This window comes from Panonychus citri, unplaced genomic scaffold (genome assembly GCF_014898815.1).
Source record: "Panonychus citri isolate SS breed McGregor unplaced genomic scaffold, ASM1489881v1 Contig00101, whole genome shotgun sequence".
Lineage (NCBI taxonomy): Eukaryota > Metazoa > Arthropoda > Arachnida > Trombidiformes > Tetranychidae > Panonychus > Panonychus citri.
In genome coordinates this window covers 54,783-74,642 of record NW_026515506.1, presented here as the reverse complement: position 1 = coordinate 74,642, position 19,860 = coordinate 54,783, and the positions used below count along the sequence as shown (strand labels likewise).

At 30.2% G+C, this 19,860-nt stretch overlaps 1 long non-coding RNA gene across 1 annotated transcript; it reads left to right on the top strand.

The window, feature by feature from the left end:
• The first annotated feature begins 3,740 nt into the window (after positions 1-3,740).
• Positions 3,741-19,484, top strand: LOC128388662 (uncharacterized). Its single transcript, XR_008325317.1, has 4 exons — positions 3,741-3,913; positions 3,991-4,195; positions 4,721-4,882; positions 19,294-19,484. It is a non-coding gene; the product is annotated as an uncharacterized LOC128388662 (long non-coding RNA).
• The last annotated feature ends 376 nt before the right edge of the window (positions 19,485-19,860 follow it).

The following is a 19,860-nucleotide window of genomic DNA, read 5'->3' as shown; positions in this document are numbered from 1 at the left end:
TTACAATTAGTCATGAACATGAATTTTGAGGTACCAGGAGTATTAGACTCAGCAGTTTCAGATGAATTTAACAAATTAGCACTTGTAGTTGATGTTGATTGTTGTTGTTGTTGAGTTGATTGCTGTCGATTTGAATTGTTAGGGCAAAATCGAGCAACATGTCCTTCCTCTTTACAAATGTAACAAGTTGGTCTGGTTCTCATACCACTTTGTTGATTAACCTTTTGATTAACTTGATTAGGTTGACTAATCTGTTGAGTGTTACTCTGATGACCAGTTTTTTGTCTTCGATCATCACTTCGAGTTTTCTTCTTTTACTCAATTGAAGAGAAGTACTTATGGATAAGTAATCCTAAAAGAGAATCTAAGTCAGTATTAGCTCTCACTTCAATTACCTTTTCTCGTAATGTCTTTGGTAAGTGTTCCAACACTTCGTAAAGGAATCCTTCTTTGGTCATAACTCCTTTAACTTTAGCAACACGATCTTTTAATTTGTCCACAAATATCGATGGATGCTCATCGAAATTATAAACCATTGAACTTAACTCTGCTTGTGCGGTAGCAAGAGCTGTAGGCCCTCTTAGATAGCGTTCCAATGCTTTCACATAGCTCTCATAACTATGATCTTCTTCATCGAGTGTTTCAGCAGCATCAAGTAGCTCAAAAGCTAGAGCTTTTTTCAGCACTCTAAGTCGGGTATCATCATTAACATTTTCATACTTAAGCTGGCGCTTAACATTTTTTAACCAAGCCCATGCATCAGCATTTTGCTTAAACGGTGGCAAAATTGGGTCTTTATCCTTAACTTGATAAACTGGTGGGGGTGGATAAATAAATTGTTGATTGGGATCAACCACAAACGGTGATCTCGGTGGTGTAGCAACATTTGGATGAACTGAACCAATTGTTTCTACTTCATCATCATTCTCATCTTCTCGATCGACTCCGGTCGGATCTTCATTCAATTCTCGTAAAAATCTTGAATCGGGTTTGATTACCTTTTTAGCAGTAGAAGATTTCGGTGCCCACCGCTTAATCATCGTCCAGATCATTCGCTTAGCGGGGTTAGAAACATTTAACTTCTTTACAGCAGCTTCGGTAGCCAAACTAATTACCTCTGATTTAATACCGAGTTTAAGAATTATCTCCTTAATGTCGACTTCAGGAATGGATTCCTTTCTCATCTCCAGAACCCATTCAGGTGTATTAATTCCTTCTAATACTTTAGCATTTAGACTCTCAGCATTCTTAGTAGAATAGTCTAACTTACACAATGCCAATTGTGTAACAACAGCGGATTTGAACAAAATCCTTCCACAAGCTTCATTGGGCGATTCCAATCCCCATGAAAGCAGAAAATTCATCATCTCTCCATGAGATATATCTTTTACCTTTGTGTCACCTTCTTTACCCGAATTGCCCGAAGTACCAGAATTACCAGGTTCCAACATTATATCTATAGCGATTATCCTGCCTGGGTCGCCAAGTGTAAGAGTTTTTATCGTTCAATGTTTATTAGAATAGTTCCAACTATTGATTAGAACCAATTAAAATAGAAGATTGCACTCAGACCTTACACTAAATCTGATTAAGTTCGTATCGTGGATAATCACTAAATAACGATGAACCAAAGTAGGACTTCTGGGGTCTCAGTAAATTAAACTTCACAACTTAACTAATTAGAATTAGTTAATTAATTAAACACTTAAATTTAAGGTTATCCTCAGCCTTAAACACTTAATTTATTAAGGTTATCCTCAGCCTTAAATAAATTAACACAAAATTGAAGAATTAAAGTTTACACTTTCACTTATAACAACATTTAATTACTTAAAGAAAACACATTTTTCACCAGCTATTTATATCTAACTTTAGGAAAAGGAAATAAGGAAATGGAAGTAGTTATTGGAATAACTATATAACTGGACAACATTTTCGGGTTAATTTAGTCTCAGGGGATCTAATTAACTAAGATTTTAGGAATTTTAGAAAATTCCAATTGAAGAGGGAAAAGAAAAGAGAACAAAGGAAATGAAAAGAAAACAATAAAGGGAAGAACAATTTGATGTTCTCTTAGGGACCTTCTCATAATAACAATCTATTTTCGATTATCGATAGATTTAATTAATTCAATTAGAATTAAATGGAGAGTCAAATTTATCCTTTCAAGATAACGGAAATGAACAAATGAAAAATATTTGACAATGACCATGAGATTGATGATGATTTTTGGTTGATTTGTTTGTTCAATTGTTTTCATTGATTTATAATGAAGGAAAACCTTTCAATTGAACTAAATCAACAACAATCAGTAATCATGATAACAAGTAAAAGGTAACATTTAAACAGAACAATAAACAAGAAGTAAAAACAAACTTATTATTACATCCATTGATGATCAATTGATTAGGGTAATAAAAGTAACTCTTTATGATTGATTTGGATTCAATTTATGGTTATTACCCAACTGACCATTAAGATTACTGGTAATTATTGTGAATACAATATACTTGCTACTTCATTTTTTTGTTTCCATTCTATCCTTGTGTATTTACCAACAAATTGATTAACAACAATTATCATTCAAGCTATGATGGTGATTATGATCAAACCTTTTCTCAGACTTTATCAATCTGATCACAATCGTAATCAAGTTTACCTTTCACCAATTAACTAACACTCGTTACTACTATCAATTAGTCATCTTAGATATAATATCTCATGCTAATCAATAACGATAATTCATCATTGAAACAATTTTAATCTTCTTTTAGCTAATCAAAATCAATATTTGATCATCACTTTGATCAACATTTTGTTTACACAAAACTATTACTAGTGATTTTTTTACAATCTAAACACACATATGAATCCTTTTATCAATATGGATTAAGTTTTAAGCCATCATACAAGTATTGAAGATCATGTATTATGAGATTATGAGAGCTTGTTTACTTATTGATGCTAATTAATTTGCTCTTGGTGCACATATGAATGGTAACAATATGCAAAAAGTGTTTATATTATGGTTGTTGTTGAAAGCACACATATTATTGTAATAATATGGAAACATGAGGAATATATTGGAAGTGTTTTTGCAAATTGTTGTTATATTATATTCAACAGGGAATCGGTTCTGGTTTTTTCGGAGAGAGAGAGATGAGATTTTTCTCTTGCAAAGCGAAAAGCTCAAATTCTTAAACCAGTTCTAATATTGTGCTAACAATAATAATTTACTACTCATGGTCATAGTCCAGAGCATCTTATGTTCAGAGAGAGAGAGAGAGAGAGAGAGAGAGAGAGAGAGTCTTATATGAATCAATCAATCACAAAACCTCATTAACAAAGTAATCATTTGGTTGTTGTTACTGGAAAAATCTAAACATCTCACAAATCAGCAAAGTTTTACTTTTCTCAAAGTAATTATTGAATTTTCAATCTCGATCAAGGTTATCGATACTGTTGTAATGCTATTGGAAACACTTTCCTTGCAGAAACCACGAGCACGGAGAATTGCAATTATTAAAGCCCAGTTAATTTCTCTAATTGGTCAAGATGAGAATTCAAATGAAAAGATGAACAAACTAATCTCCAAAAGTTATTAAGAAATTGGTTAAAAATTTCAATTGGAAATAATAACAAGAAAACTTTTCATTGGAACAAAAAAATAGAAAGGTAAACATTCATAATATTATTATGCAAATATTTTTGTACCTTTTTTTCATTTGAGTTTTAGGATTTGAGAAAAAATCTATGATATTATTACCCTGAAGCTGAATGAGATTCATGGAGAAAATCAATTATTTTTATTGTAATACAGAATAAAGATGAAGATAAAAGTGTTACCCAGACGATAAAAGTTATTGAAACAGTAATGATAAGTTGAAAACTTCCGGAGGAAATGTTTCCACTGGTAAAATATCATCATGATTATCTAGTTGTTATTATTATGATACATTTTTTTAACATAAGGATTTCCTGTCGTTTCAGTGTGACCATGTTATCATTTCTATCAGGAAAATGGACTTACAAAGGCTGAAAGTAAAAAACAACAGCAACAAAGTGAATGGTCAACTTATCTCAATGTGATTTTACATAATCTTTACCTTGTTAATGACATTGGAGCTAAAATGTGTTATCTTTGGCTTTATAATCATTGTGGTTACAATTATGAGATAATCTTGAGTGAAAAAAGGTAAAAGTAAAAGATATTTTTTTATTTACTAAGGTCTTTGGAATGAGAAAACGAATCTACAATCAAATTTTGTGTCTTCATCATCATCATTAAGATTCGTTATAATTTTCTATGGTTCTAAAGTTCTCATATAACTTATTTGCTGAAATCGTGGATGATCTCAGGGAAAGAGAAATGAGAATTTAAATTAGATTGAAAATTATTCCAAGCAGAGTAACATTAAGGTCAATGTGTGAGGCCGTTTTCTTTTTGGGTCCATTATATTGACTCTGTGAAGAAGAGGAAGGTCAAGGAGGATGAAGAGAAAGAAAAGTTGTAATGATGATAAGAGAGAGAGAAAGAGAGATGCAGTTAACTTTGAAATTCTAATGAACCATTAAAAGAGAGAGAGAGAGAGAGCTGATGATGACGATGATGATGATAATGAGAGAAAAAGAGTGAGAGAGTAACTGATATAAAACTTGTTTTAATAAGCATATGGGATGATGATGATGATAATTTTTACTGTTGTTTTACTTCATACAGGGTCGATAAGACGTTGTACCGACGTCAAATTAAATAAAACGGATAACCAATCAAGATGCAAATTGACATGAAAACGGGCACCGAGAATGTAATAAGATGCATTGGATGGGAGCATATTTGTGTATATCTTGCTTTAAGGCTTGAATATTTATATTTTTAAGAGTAAGAAATAAATTTTGTTTTTTCGCTGTTTACAATCAGCATAAGTTTGCAATTTTGTGTATCTTGTTGTTGTTATTTGATTGCTTGTTGACGGTTTGCATTTTGTTCACAAATAAGTTAAAGAGGAAATTGGGATGAATGATGTGAAAAATTGTCAAGGACTTCAAGGGCTATTTACTAATTGGACATTCTAAAGGGATGAAGAAATTACTTCTTCACCTAATAATAAAGATGATAATAGTTATGAAGACTTAGAATGATTAGCGAGAAAGAGGTAATATTAGAAGGAGAGTGATGATGATGAGGTGGAGGAGGATGAAGATGAAAAGGAAGAGAGAAAGAGAGAGAGAGAGAGGGGGTGTAGAGAGGAAGAGAATGACTTTTAATAAAGTAGCAAAAAAGAGCAGATGATGATGAAGAAAAGTTATTAAACGAACCAGAGAAACTACTAATTAACTTTTCGCTCTTTTTATATCATAGTTTTATTTTCTGTGGCGAAACCGTAACTGGTCAATGAGATGATGGATAGACCATAAAAAAATAGTTCATATAAAGATAATAATAATAATGAAGATGATGGAGATAAATCAAATGATCATTAGCCAAAGCTAAAAACCAGAGCTCTACAATCTAATTAATCCTGATTATCTTTCCAAGAATTTATTATTATATCATCGTAAAGTTTTTCATTCCAATTTCTGTCTTAATCTTAATCATTTTAATTTCTGAAACCTGATGGTTATCAAATCTGATAAATATAATAGTAGATGAGGATGTTAATTGAAAATCAATTCAATTTATTTTATTATCACTATATTATTGAGATAATAATGAATGATGAAGATGAGGTTAATAGTTACCTTTCTATATATTATATTGTTAATTATTATTATATTCATTGTACTTTGTAATATGATTTCCAAAATTAGAAATTGATTCAGGGTAGAAAGAAAGAAAGAAAGAGAAAATCTCTGAACATGATGAATAATTTGATCCGAGAAAATGATGATCATGATAAAGATAAAGATGATGAAGACTAGAATATGAAGAGAAGAAAAAAAAATGATGAAGATGATGATTCTGATGATGGTAGAGTAGTAATAATGAAAAGGAATATGAGGAGAAAGGTGAGATACATGGATCTCAGATTGCTTCATGTCATTCTGAATGATGGATCACATGAATTTTATTCTGTAAATCATCTGATATCATTGATATTTCTTGTTTTCCTTATCATCATCATCATCATCATTTTCTTCCTCATCTTCAAGATGATGGAGAGTAAAAAAACATATTACATTTTGAAAATGATGAAAAAAATATTATCGATCAGATGAAATTTTTAGCAGATTTTGTCTCTCTCACTCACTATTTCGGAGAAATGAATTAACTCATAATATTGATGATATTATTATGGTGATGATTGTTTTCCTTTTTTTTCTTGCTTTCATTAATGATGAAGATGAAAATTGTCCTCATGAATTTTACCTTTTATCATCCTGATCATCATCCTTCTTAATTTTACATCATCAATGTCAATGATTATTTCTCACGCAATTTTCTTATTCCCATTGAACTTTATGTAGATAAGATTATTACCTTATCCCTCTTTTTTTTCAACTTTTTAGAAAATAATTACAAAGGTAATTCAATATGATTTTCATGGGGAATCAATTTTGATTCTTGGTTTTATCATGATGATTATGGAGAGATGATTACGTATCAGACTATGGTTCAAAATCAAATCAACTCTAATACTAATATTGGACGATAATTTTACCTGAAACTTGATCAGTAATGTATCATGATAATGATGAAAAAAAAACAAGGTTTCAGTTTATTTAATCATGAAAATGATGTATCAAAAATAATCAATCTTATCTTCATCATCTCATATTGCAAATGCTTTTTCATCATGTTATCATAATTTCAACTTTTTTTTTCATCATGTCGCTGGCTTAGATTGATAATCATACATGTATCATGATATTAGAGATGATATTTTTAGATTGTATTCAATTTATACACCAAGAGGATGGATTAATGGAAATGGATACAGTGTATGAGATTAGTTTTAATGGTGATTAGAAGGGTAAATCTTTTGATATCATCTTAATCTTTGTGATAATGGACATTTTTTTCACTTGATCATTTTTGTTGATCATTGATTGAAAGTTCAATCAAGATTATCTCGATCGTTATATGTAATATATTCAGATTAATGAATTTGAAACATGTAGTTTTTGCCATTAACACGGATCAAGATTATCAATTAAATTATCTTTCATTCAATTATTTGTTTAATTTCATTTGATTAGGTCACCGAGTTTTATATTCACTTGATTAGATTTGATATTATCATGATCCGTGATTGAAACAAGTTTTTTTTTTGCCTTTCATATTTGATTTAATTCTTGGTTATGATGATGAAAAGATGATTAATCAACTCAATTAACTCGATACCAATGGTTATAATCAAATTTTCATCATGTTTGTTACACATATTTAAAGATAACGGGCAAAAAAGAGCAACAATTGAAACAAAATCAGCTTTCAATTTAATTAACATCAACTTTTGTCCATCTCTTTATCATGTTGACTAGTTTATCTTGATGATTTCAATTCATATTTAACCTTTTCAATGGCCTTCATTGGTTAGGTTATTGATACTTATCATCATCGTGATCCTTTTTGAGAGACAAAGATAATCATCATGTCCCCAAAACTGACCAGTTGACGTCAATCTGATAAAAACTTTATGTCCACTAATCGTGATTAAAGGTAATATCAATGATGTCGATGATGAAATCGTTGTAACAGAGTAGAGAGAAAATGATGTAAAGATGATAATTCAGATCAAAGGGTATCTTGTCTTTTAGATTGGTCATCATCATGAAAGAGAAATTGTTATTGATAAACTGACCATGATTATGATGATATAGTTTTTATTTTGTTGGTCATTTCCTTCAGTTTTTTTCCCTCAATCGTATAATAAAAGCAAAATGAGTTTGGATTAGCGATCAATGTAATGTCCAGTTAAGCAAAAAGCATACAAAAGGTAAAACCAGTTTCCGGTTTGACCAACCATGAATGATTTATGGTCACCATCATAACATATACACTTTATTATACTCATGGATTTTATTATTTTCATTATTAATCCAAACTGACCAGTACAGAATGTCTAGAAATCTATCTCACTGCTCTGTGCAAGTGTGTGAATGTAACAAGTGTAAATTCATTATGAATACCTTTTTTTCATGATGAATTGTAAATCATGGTGAAAAAAATCTCTACCTGAGTGAAAGCTTATCTATCCTCTTCTTTTTTCATGGAAATCAGAATTTTTTTTCTTGGAACTTCCTCTCCCTTTCCAGGTAACGAAAATGGAAACTTAGTTTGAATCTTACTTTGAAATCTTTTCAGCTACTTTTCCTGTGATTATCACTCAACTCTTGAAACTTTTCCTTCCACCAGAAACTCATGGACTCAATTCAGTTCCACCTTGATAAACTTTGATTAAATCACGTAAACTGCTTTTTTCAGAGAACCACAGCTTATTTCAAGAGCATCACCTGAATAATGATAAAATATCATGATAACATTCATAAAGTGATGTATGAACAGTAAGTGAACACAAAATAGCAAAGAAAAAATTTTATCTTCACTTTCAGTAATTCAGTCAGAACCTTTATCATTATCAACTCATCTTCATCATTTGTTACATCATCAGAGAGCTATTTGTTTACCAATGATGATCAGAAAAAAGGTAAAACCATGTTGATAGTGATGATAAAGATGAAGATAGAAAATTTTTCTTTTTTTACCTGATTGATCACTTGAAATTTTTTCTAATCTAAAGAGATGAAGAGAGAGAGAGAGAGAGAGAGAGAGAGATAATATTATCTGGTAGTAACAGTTGTTATAATAGTATCATCATCATCTCAATTTTGTTTACGATGGACTCATCTTCATCTTTATCCTTTACTTTTTTTTTCATCATCATCATCATCTGATGATGATGCTCGTAGTTATTATCGTAAGGTAAGTAAAAGGCTTTTACTACAAAATTGAATCAATCTCATCCATCATCTTGCAATATCATTCACATGTCGAGCAGGAAAAATTTTCTTCAGAATTTTCTCTCCATCTTTTGATGAGGTATTAATACTCACTAGCATGATGATGATGATGATGAGTAAGTTAATCAGGAAAACTAACAACAAGAATCCACAACCTACACAAACAAACAAGTTAATACAAAAATCGTTTAGATTACACATGTTGATGATCAAATCAAATGTTTGATTGTAATAGTTAACATTAGATTGTTGATTCCCTATTGAGAGTAATCATGATGATTTATAATAAATCTGTATGACTGATTATTAATCAATCTAATGATAATCAAGAAAGCAAACAATCAAGAGTAAACACATAAACAGTATAGATAAAGTATTAATAAGATTAATCTTTAAATGAATTCGATTGCAATTATCATGCTAATTATTGTAATCAAATTATGAAGATAATCAAAAACCATGAAAAAAATCAACACCAAGATTGATTATGTGCTCAAAATGATTAAATAATTTTCAATAAGTTTCCCATTAAATCAACGATATGAATCATTATCAAGATTATATTCTAATGCTTTAATCTTGATTCATGTGACAATTTAAATGTAAATCTAATTGAAATGATCGCCTTCTCATTTCACCGAGCTAACGAAATTTTCAATGACAGCATATTCACTAGAGTTCAGATAACAATAATTATGTTATTAATAATAAGTCAAAGTCATTAAATCATTATCAAGATTAAGAGAGAGAAAGAGAGAGAGAGAGATTTACTAACGAATAATTGATCAACGATTTGAAATCGTGATTAATTTGATATCCATGTAAACACCATGGTGATCAGGTAATTAAGAATACAGGGTAATTCAGTAACTAATAATGTTTTCTTTTAGCAGATTTACATGTATAACTCAGCCTGTACAATGAGACGCTCTGGGTTAATTGTATCACAAGTTATGAGCCAAATTGATTGATTAGTTGTCTACAGATTCACAATTTGGTAACAGATAAATTCAGATACTGATTCATGAATAGTTAGAAATGATAACAGAAGGAATAAAAAAAATTTCGAGCAAAATAATGCCGCAAGATAATACAATAAGCAGCATCATGTACAAGGTGAGGTGTAGAACGGGCTATACAAGATACTTTGAGAATAAAAAGTGGAAAAGAGAACAGAAAATTTGAATTCAATTCTGAGATAGTCTATTCTCTGTTATTATATTACCATATTGAACTTTTTTTTCTTCATTCGTATCTTCACATGAGATAATTCATTTTTCTTGCTTAACTCTATTCAGATTGAAGTGGCACTTGAAAAGATATCATCAAGAGAGAAAATGTCCTGAAAATGTTACAACATTCAGAGATATTCACTGTAGATCCCTCTTGGAATATGTTGTTTTTTGTTATCTCCATATTATCTAGAAGATTACTAAAAGTTTCTGCTGTGACTTTATCTTCATCTTTTCCTCCTCTCATCCTCTCACCATGAAAACGGAAGCAGTAGGGAAAAAAACTCAGAGGAAATTGAACTTATCTTTATCTATCGTGTATTGAATGGTAAAAGTTTATCATCATGGTTCAATTAGTTGATTTGGTTACACCAATTGTCTCATTTATTAACTGATTCAATCTACTTTTTGTCTTCCTGAATAAACTGAATCTTCCAACCCCATCAACCCACTCTCTCTCTCTTCTGAATTGCTTGATAATCTAACCTTCATTGAAACCTTTTCATTCAATAACTAATTAATTGAGTCTAATACACAATTAGCTGTTAATCAGATTAGCATCTCTAAACCTGAGCCTATGATAATCAAGAGTAACAAACAAAAGGAGTAAAGTTACTCATTGGGAAAGGTGAGATGATTAATTTCATCCCCATCTTTACTCTAACAATATCTCTTACCATCATCATCCCATTTGCTTGAATCTCATTCATGAGTGTTAAAAAAAGTTTACACTGTTAATGTTTATCACAATCAACAGAAATCAAATTCAATTAAGCCAATTGATTAATCAGATACATAAAAAAAATATACTGAGTCAATTATTTTCATGATTAAAAAAAGTACATGTGTCATCAAGATCAACATTGTATTATTATTATTATACTTATCATATTAATATTATGAATGTATTTAATTTGTTGCATCAACAATAATCATGATGATGATGATAAATTGAAATGAGAAAAAAAGAAATTTTCCCCACCAAAACCCCTCAGGGTAAAAGTATTTATATTAATGAATGCATATGGGTTCAATTGTAACTGTAAATTCATATCATTGAGAAAACAGAAATGTTCAATGTCTAAGGCTCTGTTATATTCAGAGATTTCCACCCTGACAGATTTTCCCACTCCCTTCAATACTGATATTGTGTCTACACTAGAGGTGGTTCTATCATGTGAATGACTCACGATAAATATTATCAAAAGATGGAGATAAAAAAGTTCAAATAAAGTAGAGAGAGAGAGAGAGAGAGAGAGAGAGAGAGAGAGAGAGATTGAAAAAATGATTACTATCATAAAGACAAAAGTTTCGAACTTTTTTTGCTCCCTATCTTCTGAAATGAATATGACATTTTCATGTTAACTTGGCTCAAGGGAAGTTGATATTTTGCCAGTAAGAAAATGATAATAACTTACTTCCCATTCAATAACTTTGATTCATAAATTCTGGGCATCATCATTATTATCGACATCATCTTGTGGTCTTAAAGAAGTAAAATATAAAAGTAGTAAGCCAAAATGTTGTCGATCATTTTTGAATTTTGAATGAAATTACACTTTACAAGATAGACTATGATTTCTGCATAAATATTATCATCAGCATGATAATATTTACCCTCTGATAATCATAATGGATTTGATGATGAGGAAATGAGTTTATCTTTACAATTTGCAGGTCAATTTTACATCATCACCATCATCTTCATCTTCTCTGTACTGTTTTCACTATTTAAAGACAAATATATTTGATCCTTGCCTTGAGTTTTTGCTCATTTTAAAAATTCATTTTCTATTCAATATCTAAATCGGATTTATATTATTCTCATCCGATCTGAGTGTTGAGGGATTTTCACTAATGGAGAGGGAATTAGTATTATTAATGCAACATCATCATCATCCATCTTAGCATTTATTATTTTTACCAGTGTTCTCATTGAATAATGTAAAGATTACTTTTTTTGAGAGACAAAATTGTTCTATTTCAATTTTTATCTCCTTCTATGTCTGACTAAGCATTTCCGTTTCCGATTTCATTATCAACATGGGTGCAGGAAAACAAGAACCATGTTGGTATAGTTTATCAAAATTGCAATGAACTAAATTAAAGTTGTACTACAAGAAGTAAGAAAAAAAAACAAAAATCATAATAATAATAATCACATTGATAATTTAAAACAGGAAACAATTATCAATAGAAAATGTTGAACGTTCAAAGTGAATGTTGTGAAAATTTCCGCTTCCCCTGAAATCCAGAGAATCAAAGATAAATCAGAATTCAGATAATCAGATGAATTGGAAATAATTAAATTTTCTGTTCTCAATCAGTGACTCACAATTAATTGTTACATTCGTGATATTTTCCTTACCATGAACAGTAAAGAATTGGTCTGGAAAAGTATCCAAACTTAACAAGCAAACGGTTTGAGTTGATTTCTAGATGAAAATGAATCAAAATTAAATCTGAATCAGTAGAGTTATGAACTCGGAGAATGTAATTTATTTTCTCATCTTTTTCATATTATTACTCAGTAACATGAATATCGTACATGATAATATACATGAATTGTATTTGTATCGTGATTTTTATTATATGTTTGATTGAGATTCATTGATTTATTTCGGCAAATCACACAAACTGAAACAAAAAAGTTCATAGCGAAAACATTAGTAGTCAAGTTTTCAATGATATTTGCAACATATTCATAATAACAGATGATTACGCTGTTGATGATGATGATGAAAATAAGAGTATGAGTCACGTGATTTAGATGTGGTAGGCGATTGTGTGTGGATGAGTGGTCTTCATGATGATAATGTTCATTATATACACAGTATATTATGATAGTAATTGTGATGGTTGTACCATGGGTTTATTATGATGGAGGAGGAAAAGGACAAGGAAAGTCTGTAATATCAACTAGTTGTGCGTAACGCATTTTTCATGGTTCCTGCCAAAAATTTTCCCTAGTTTAATCTACTTCTGTTTCCACTCTTCATCTTTATCTTCATCTTTCGAATTCTCTTTCTCTCTCTCTCTCCCTTTCTATGTTTTCTATTTTATTCCGATTATTTACTCGCAAAAATTGACTCCCTTGTGAGTAGTAAGAAAGTGATGCATGGATGATCATGTACTATGAAAGGTGAGTAGCTTGATATCAGCCACTGAAGAAACCACCAAAATCTTTATCCTCATCAGTCTCTCAGTCATCATCATCATCTTCAGTATTATTATTATCATCTTGATGATTTCTCACTGTTGCTAGAGAAAAGGAAATTAATGGAAGATGAATAAGATTGAAGATCAAATGGAGACAAAAATGATTCACATGATGATTGTTTTTGAGAAAGGAAAAGAGGGAAAGATTAATAGAATGGCTAAGAAGATGCAAGAAGATGAAGATGAAGATGGAAATGATGATGATGATGATGATGGTGATGGTGATGGAGATAAAGGATGGAGAGGATTGATTGTTGAAGCGTGTCTCTAATCTTTATTATCATCATCTCTCCATTTACACGGGTTAATGGTAAACCGCTTTTCTTTTATCATTTTCCCCATGATAAGAAATCATCATGATCATCATCTTATCAAGTATCATTATCAACATCTCTTTTTTCACTTTATTTTATCTTCTTCTTCTTCTTCCTCTTCCCTTCAACATCTTTGTCAATAGATAAATAAATAAAATTACAGTATAATTGTCATTCTTTGATCATTGAAACAAATCTAATCGTCAAAGGGCAAACAAAATAATTCTAGCTGACCAAACAAGTGACCATTATGCTGACCATCCATAGGGGTTTGTATATATTACCTTACCCAGCAACGTGCTGGTCATCAATGATGCAAACACATTCAATGATGATGATGATACGACAGTCTAAATGATAACCCTGGCAATCTTTATCTATTTTGGTTTTCTTCAATCATCATCATCATTATCGTTAATCTCCCTCGCCCTTTCTACCTCCCAATCTCTCTCTCTCTCTCTCTCTCTCTCTCTCTCTCTCTCTTTTTCTCTCTCAAACACACTTTCATCATCTCTCAGAAAACGATGTAATAAGTATCAATTGATACTTTTATGTATGGATACATTATTACCACCGTCATTATGAGAGAGATGCAATCAATTCAAGTTTTAGATTGTGATTTGTAAACAGAGGGATAATCCAAATGATAATAGTGATAATAATCAAGTGAATTGGTCAATTATCTCATTGCAATTTAAAATAAATTCTGACCGGCCAACAGACAGACAGACACACACACACACACAACTAATTGTAATAACTGACAGAATAAAATCTGAATGAGAAATTTACTAAATTAAACTTTCTACTCTTAGAAACTACACAGAAAATTCTCAACAATTTTTTCATTAAGAAAAAAATCTCAAAATTAATATTGATCAAACACGTGCAAAGAGTGACACGCGTTAGAAGTACACTTATCATGAAAGAAAACCATATAAATAAATAACCTTAAATGATGTTGGTAGTATTTCAATTGAATCAAATTAAATAATTTCTCTTCAAATAATAATGATTATTGGATTAGACTATTGAAAGCTCACCATGGGTTGCAGGGTGTTCAATAATTTATTGCATGATTGCTGCTTTTTTGTATTAACCTCTCAGATTGGATTATTCTGAAATTTACCATTCACTTTGAGAATCTGATCAAAAATAGATTAATCAATTTTTCATCTTCATGAGCACAATTGAAATTGTTAATCTTCATAAAGAGTATCCTACTTGGCTCATAGATGAACAATTTATCAACAATCAACTAAATACAAGCTCAAACTGTTTACTTGATTAGTTTTTATTTATACATTTGCATTGCTTTTTTTCAATCGCTTCGCTAAAATTGATCATACAATTAGTGTGGAGCTTAATTGTTATAATATGAGTTTACGATTGATTTTCCTGAGCCATTACATAATTAAGATGTTACTTTAATTACTTAACTCTGTTGCAATTGACTTGAAGCTTCATGCTAATTGTTTCTTGGTTAATTACAATTGCCTAATGATCTTATTGTAATTCATCAACAGTTTAATAAGATTTTCTCATCATTAGAAACCGTTACGTTTATTTACTTTGATATTTTTGATAATGTGTCTTGTTGATGATTCTGAACATGATACATGGTTCCTTGGTGTAACAGTCCAATTACTTTGATGGTGAAACTTTCTGAACAAGTTATAACCATAGGTTAGATTATTGATTAACAATTAGTATACGATAGAGTAAATTGATCAACTTAAATCGAAACATCAAATTGTGAATCCTATCACATTGAACTTTATGAGAAATGTTCATTGCTCATGCATGTGAATACGTTTTCAGTGATTTTATTACCGATAACATTAATATTACATTATAATTGGCCATCAAAAAGTAACCTAATTGTCCAATTTAATGACACTAATGTTTTAATTGTGTATGTTTCAGTGGATCGTGAGATAATCAAAGTCATGGTAAATCATGCCAATTAATCAATTGGAATGGATAATTATTAACTCAGGTAGTTTGTTGAACAATTTCCCATTGCGAAACTATTTCAGTTTTATCGTTTACTATTCAGTAGTTATAAGGGACTGTCCGAGAATTTCAAATTCTTCAGCTAATATTAATACTTTTATTCGGATGAAATTAAATTTTTCACCATTATGGTGATTATAAAGTCTTTTTCAGTTGTCCAATTTAGACAGAAATTTTGTCAGAATTGTCGAGTTACCGAAGTGTTCAGAGTGAAAATTTCCAATCTCCATTTAAATATTTGATACTATTTTTAGCACCAGTAAAAATTCATGCAAATCTAATCAAATATTCAATCTTTTATTTTTTTTCTCGCCGATGTTCATTATTTTAATACTGAGTACTCTGTTCGAGGATTCAGATTGACTTTAATGTAATACTATGAGTTGAAGAGGGTTTCAGGGTGATATATATGATAGACTGATTTGTGGATGTCAACCAAGCAGAACCTGATCTGATTTTTTTATATTCACTTTTTCATTTTTAAATTTTCATCTCAACTTTTTTGGAAATATTTAACATGGTAACAACTATTGTAACAGTTTCTATGTTACCTCATCCATTCAACTTTTACCTTTTGCATCTTTGATCTTGTTTCCTGAATGAAATTCTGTTTCAAACTCACTTCTCATTCTGTATTCAACTATGGAAGATTTTTATTATTATAATTCACAATTACAGGTTGAACTATTATCGAGTATTATAATATATATATTATGTGTCTGAGAGAGAGAGAGAGAGAGAGAGAGAGAGAGATTCACATTTTCTCATTCGATGGATTCCAGAAAAAAGTAGATGAGAAATGGAAAGAGTAAAATTCAGGAACTCAGAATTTTAATATTCCACTGGAAACAAATGTTATCAGAATTTATTGTTGCGAATGGGAAATAATCAGTTTCTCAGTCTTTCTTTTAGCCTTTTTTATCTCCTCATGATAATGATCAACCAACTTTTTTCTTCTCATTCCAAATTTAACCCATTTTCGTACTAGTGAATGCAGAAAACATGAGAAAATGAGAAAACAATTTACATGGAAGACAAACAAATTCTGATAATGATGATATTCACCCATGGATATTCAGCCATTTGCAAACAAATTGAGAGAAAACAAAATGTAAGCAATAATTTTCTATCATGCTGATACTTGAGTAGGTTAAATATATTATAATATAAAGCGATAAACTCACAGGAATAGTTTTCACGAGTCAATCAAAAAAACAAAATTTGAAACTAAATCAAGAATCAGGGTAATCATTAATAATATTATTATATTATCACAGAAATTATTAATATATTAAAATGAATTTCAAATTTTCATTCCATCCAAAAAGTAAAAATATTCATCTCAACAATATATAAGTCACCAAAGCGAGTGACACAAAACAGAATTGATAAAATATAATGATGACAATAATATTTATCTCAAGATTCAGAATTCAATTCCGTCGAGAGTAACAGGAAATAGCAAGATGATGAGGATGATGAGAAGGAGGAAAATGAAGATACCATGAAATGGTATGAAGGGAAATCTAAATCATTAAAATTTGAATAATTTAAATTTGCAATTCTCTCTCTCTCTTTCTCTCAGTCTCAGATTATGGTGAATATGTTGAAATGGTTTAATATCGTTGATCTTAATCAAAACAATTTGTTGTTGACTCATTCATGATTAAAAATCTTGAGAAATTAACTCTCTGATTAATGATATATTAATAATGTATCCAAATGAAATCATGTTTACAGTTTACACTTGGGTTGATAATATTTTTGCTTCGTTAAATCAAGACAGAATCAGAGAATCAATTTAATAATAAAAAGCAAGTTTGCTCTGAGATTTAAATGGTTAATCATTTGATAGTTGATCAGGTTTGAATTTTTTTTGGGAAAAAAATTGGTAACATATTATAAATGATTGCGTGTTTATTGAAATTTAATTGCAATCAAGTTAATAATATGTTTTTCCCATGATGTTGATTACCATTCACTTTGAGATTTAGAAAATTTTTCACCAATCTTTCAATTGAACTAATTGTAAATAATATTGTTTGTGAGCATCTCTAGTGATGAGGATTGAGAAAGTGTGTGTGTGTGTATCTTTATGTTTGAATGATTAAGGTTGAGAGTTGTTGTTAATTGTTGATTATCATCATTTGGTTACCACTTCTCATCACTTCAATTTAGATTGAAAATTAATACGAAACTGAGAAAGTTTTTTCTCTCTCTCTCTCTCTCAATTTCAATGTAACCAAATTGCAATTACTTGTTACTTTTATGTGTATTAACCATTGAGATAAATTACTGGATCAATTGAAAAGGAAAAGACTTGATTCTTGTTAATGGTGGAAACAACTTTTTCTCATCATCATCATCATCACCATCAGTCTTTGCAGGCAAGATGTTGACATAGAGAAGGGAGATTGAAGATTACATAAGATGAGAGATAAATTAATGAGTAAGAAGAGAGAAAAAAAACTTAAAGTTGTTTCATTTTGATTAGATTCAAGTTTAATTAGTGAGATTTTCAGTTAATCACTTTGAATGACAGAATTGAATTGATTCTAATAGAAAAACTTTAATTCTGTCCTGATCAAGTTTTCCTCTGGACGAATGATCAATGATCGTAAAGCCATAGTTTCCAAAATGAATGATTAACTTTCACTAACTTCCAACCTTATGATTTAGTAATACAAATGAACGAAGGTAAATTTGATAAATGTCCAATGGTTACAAGAAAAAAGCGATAATTTTAATTGCAATCAACATGCACCCAGGGTGATGATTTCCAGTCCCTTTTTGGAATTAAATCTATTAGAAGAAAAAATCGAAAAGTAGAAGAAAGAAAAAACCAGATTGCTATTAGCTTAATATTGAGGGGAACAATTGGATTAGCTATTGAGACTAATCTATCAGCAGGTACAATGTATAAACGTATCATTACTAACCTAAAGGAAGAAAATATTAGAACCAAGAGCTTTTTTTCATCATTATCATCATCTTAATATTGAAAAAGTAAAATGATCCTTTTTCTCCTTTGTAACCCAACAATGATTCCGTATTGTTATACATTCTGTAATCGATTACCAGGTTATAACACGAAAACCAATTATATTTAATGTCTTATATCCCAAAGACTAATCAATGAGTTCGCAAACATCAATCGAGATGAACCTTTCTAATGGGATACAACAGATATTGAACACTTTGTGTTAGCTACAAATGAGAATCCATGATAATATTTGAGGTGAGAAAAATGAAACCGTATTGACAGCAAGAAAGTCCACTGATGAGGATGACAAAGAAAATTGCGAGATAGAAAGTAACAACTAAATGATCAGATTCTAATAACTTTTCCCTCTCTCTCTCTCACTTTCTCCATGAAAACAAGCATCAAATAAACCCAGCAACTATACCGATACCATGAATCTACTAATTATGACAAGAAAATTAAAGTTGATCCCCTGATCACAGAGTATGATTGGATAAGCAAAAGAAAATGATTTAATCAAATGTAATAATAATGATAATCTACACATCATGTATTATATTACCAGGGAACCTGTTAAAATTGATTACATATCATTGGTCGTTATCGTTGTCCAAATGTTGGCCTCATGGTTAATCCCAAAATCCAGTTTTCCAGCACTTTTTTATTTTCTTACTGATAAAAGTAAATTTTCACTGAAAGTTTCTCGTTGTTTCTTTATACTTTTCATCTTCTTATTATTAATACAATTTACCTACATCATTATCTCACTTTTGGATGCTAATTAAAAGGTTGAAATGTTTGTTAATAAGTAGAAAAAAAATAGACAGTAAATAATTGACTCGATAAACAATAACTGGGACGTTGACTATTAATGCTACTCTGATATGAAGATTAGTGATGATAATGAGGCTTGGATGGTGATGCAGTTTAAACCCTAAGGTTTGAAGATGAAGATAAAGATGAAGATAAGAATCATCATATTCTTATGTATATATACCTTGAAATCCAATCAACTAGTTTATGTATGTAGTATCTTGGAAGACTGTTAATTGAGTGAACCATCTTGTCTCAATTCATCAAACAGTGGATGGTATCAGCCTTTAGGCGATTTTCAATCATCTTTTACTTATAT